General features: G+C 39.8%; 1 protein-coding gene across 1 annotated transcript in view; it reads right to left on the bottom strand.

The window, feature by feature from the left end:
- LOC143279832 (phospholipid-transporting ATPase ABCA1-like) overlaps positions 1-35 on the bottom strand; it is a 92,789-nt gene extending 92,754 nt beyond the window's left edge. The window contains 1 exon segment of the mRNA XM_076584063.1: positions 1-35. This exon segment is cut by the window's left edge and continues 71 nt beyond it. The gene's annotated coding sequence lies outside the window, so the exon portion shown is untranslated.
- Positions 36-3,258: the final 3,223 nt, after the last annotated feature.

Below are 3,258 nucleotides of genomic sequence, written 5' to 3'. Positions count from 1 at the left end.
ACACAACTGGCCAGCAGACGATAACACAATTCGACCTTCACCGAGACAATTTCATAAGGGAGAGTTATGTCCCCTGCCACTGACGACACTGCAAAAGCCAGATTGGTTAAAAGTTTGTCCAGATATTTTACCATTGTGCTATTGCCTCCCAATGTTGAAACTCAGAACAAGTAAATTACAAACTACCATCTGAGAAAGGGAGACACCTGAACATGCTACAAGAAGCAAGATTGTGTAATCTTTGTAACACAAATCGAGTGGGAGACACATACCACTTTGTCATGGAATGCAATCCGCAGAATATACCTGAGTAATAATAATAATAGTAATAATAGTATGCAGGCTCACCGTGCTTTCCAATAAGATATACAAATTTAAGACAAAGTGACAAAAATATGTACACCACCCTAACCCCCCCCCCCCCCTGTATGTATTAAACCAGTTTCAGTATTACTGACAAATGGGTGCTAAAATGACAAATTATTGTGAATGATATTTTGTTACACCATGCCAAAGTAATTGCATGCTATACTCTAGCTCCAACTTACCCCTCATGCAGTTCCTAATTCAGGCTCAAACTATAGTTTGTTACAGAGCCGAACATATGTCACTTCACTCACAATGCTTGTGATTTTATGTTGTGGTGTGTGCATTTGACTATTGGTTTTTGCTTTAACTATTCTTATTGTATTGTATATCAGACCGATGATTACCTTTGACCTTTTATTTTGTTTATTTTATTTTAATAAACTTGAAACTGTCGGATTACACTGTTTTCCGTGTCTCAAAACAGTTAATGGGAATAAAATCATTGTCACTGACTGCAAGAATATACCCAAATTGAAGTAATGATGCATTCCATCTAAATAACATCGATTATCGTCAAAACTGTGTATCATTTATTTATTGAAGTGCCACAAAATAAGGAAAATAGCATTACAATAAAGATTATCAATTTGATCTTTTTGAAAACCAATAATGAGAGTTGGTGATTTCAAAATGATCTAATTGATATATTCAAGTTAATCAAAGAGTCACCTTAAAAACCAAGAACGTCAAAAGAAGCGGCTGTAATTTACAAATGCAACAAAATAAACATAACCGATTTTGGGGGAAAAAATTAACCCAAACCACCCTGACCGCCCCCAAAACAAAAAGAACAACAAAACTAAGACAAACAACAACAACAACCAACAAAACAACAACAACTGTACTATGCAAAACATCAAGTGATGACATTTTGAAAGTTGTATATATATATATATATCATCACTTGATGTTTTGGACTCCGGCTGTGTGTGTCCTTACCGTCCTTGTCTCTTTGTCCCACAGTGGATATTTAGATATATTGTTGTTTTTCTTCCATATTTACATAACTTCTATGGGTTCAGTGTTAGGATCTGGACCGATAAAGTTTCAACAATCCCCAAACTTTTTGTGTTTGTTCTCTCTCTCTCTCTCTCTCTCTCTCTCTCTGTGTGTGTGTGTGTGTGTGTGTGTGTGTGTGTGTGTGTAAAACCACCATACTAAGGGAGATAATAAATCTCTTAGAGACACACGTTGCTGTAGCAATTGACTCCCTTTAGTCAACTTACTACCAACCGCCACAAATGCAGCCGGGGAGGAAACGATAATGAATTTTTGTTATTCAGTTTCAGTGGTGGCAATTAAGACGGATGGTTTTCTTCTTCTTTTTTGTTATCTTTCTTTTTAGCCACCAGTTGGCCTCTGCTTTCAGAAGGAGTCGTGCCACTGTAAAAGTGAACATCTGATAAGTTGATAAAAACAAGACTCGGTGATTAAGTGAGAGTATTTTTTTTCATGTTTTATTGAAACAGAAATAACTGCATAATCTATAAGCAGCAACAAATTGGAGAAAAATATGCACCCATAGCTCAAGAATAAATTCTCATATAAGTGATGACGACAATAAAAGATCAAAAATTAGACTGCGGAAGGAAATCACAAATGATTGGTTGCAAGCGTCATCAACAGCAATGATAATGGAAAATTATACGCCGGGGGGATAAAGGGTGGGGGTGGGGGGGCATGAGGGATCTCATATAAGTGAAAATAACTACTATAACCGAAAGTCAATAATAATGACCACACACACTGGCACACACACACACACACACACACACACACTCAGTGGTACACACACACACACACACACACACACACACACACACACACACACATACACACACACAGAGTTCCTCTCTCATTATTATTGACTTATGGCGATTTTCAGGGCTTAGTATCTTTTTCACACAAACACAGGGACGAGCACGCGCACACACTAACACACACACGCCGTACACATGCGCGCCACACCGGCAGTCACGTGCATGTAAATGTCGTCTGCCTCACGAATTTCTCTCGAGACACTTAATCGTGCAAAACACAAAAAAAGAGCAGGAAGGGATTTTGCTTTCCACTGTGAACGCAGTGAACAGTACAATGTCACATCAGTGTGCCGTGAGCTTCCCGATCACACAAACGCTTCTCCTTTTTTTTTTTTTTTTTTTTTTTTAAGTAACGGTGTTCAAACAAATTCAATGAGTTGTGAGCTGAGAAAACGGACTGTACACGTCTCCGGCTTTGACTGAAAACTAAACAGTGGGCTGAAGTAATGAAAGATGTGAAAACGCGTACAATTCGAGCTTGGGATGGAGAATAGAACTCTATCAGGTATCGTGATCTGAACGATAATAACTGTTGACAATTCGACTCACAACGTACGATTTCCCTTTATCGTCTCCTGTACTTCTTTCTATCAGTTGTTGTCGTCAGTTGTTCCTCATAATGTCTTGTCTTTGTCTATAATCCTGTGGTAATCGCTATACAGGGCAACAATCCACAACTGAATAGGGGGGTGCGCTGTAGATGACTGATGTCTGTGTGCGACCGTTAAGCCCCCAGGTTCAGCCAGGGGAACCCGGGCCCCACACAGCATCAGTTTAAAAAAAAAAAAACAAAGCAACAACAACAACAAAAAAAACAAAAAAACAAAAAACTCTCCTGTAGCTACACTGAGCCTGAGGCTCGCAGCCAGGCCTCAGTCCTGGTCTTGAACGACTGATGGGAAATGGCTGAGATTACATGGTCTGGAATCTGGTTCTACAGGCGGACAGCTGAAGGGAAGGAGTGCCTGTAGGAGTCAGTGTAGGAGAAGGGTACCTGTAGTTTCTTTGGGTGGCCTCGGGCAGTTCTGTTTGTCCGCACTTCCTCTTCTTCCACTCCCCCCACCCCCCA

Source organism: Babylonia areolata, chromosome 3 (genome assembly GCF_041734735.1).
Source record: "Babylonia areolata isolate BAREFJ2019XMU chromosome 3, ASM4173473v1, whole genome shotgun sequence".
Taxonomy (NCBI): domain Eukaryota; kingdom Metazoa; phylum Mollusca; class Gastropoda; order Neogastropoda; family Buccinidae; genus Babylonia; species Babylonia areolata.
Note: the sequence above shows the minus strand (reverse complement) of the source record. Positions and strands in the feature narration are given on the sequence as shown.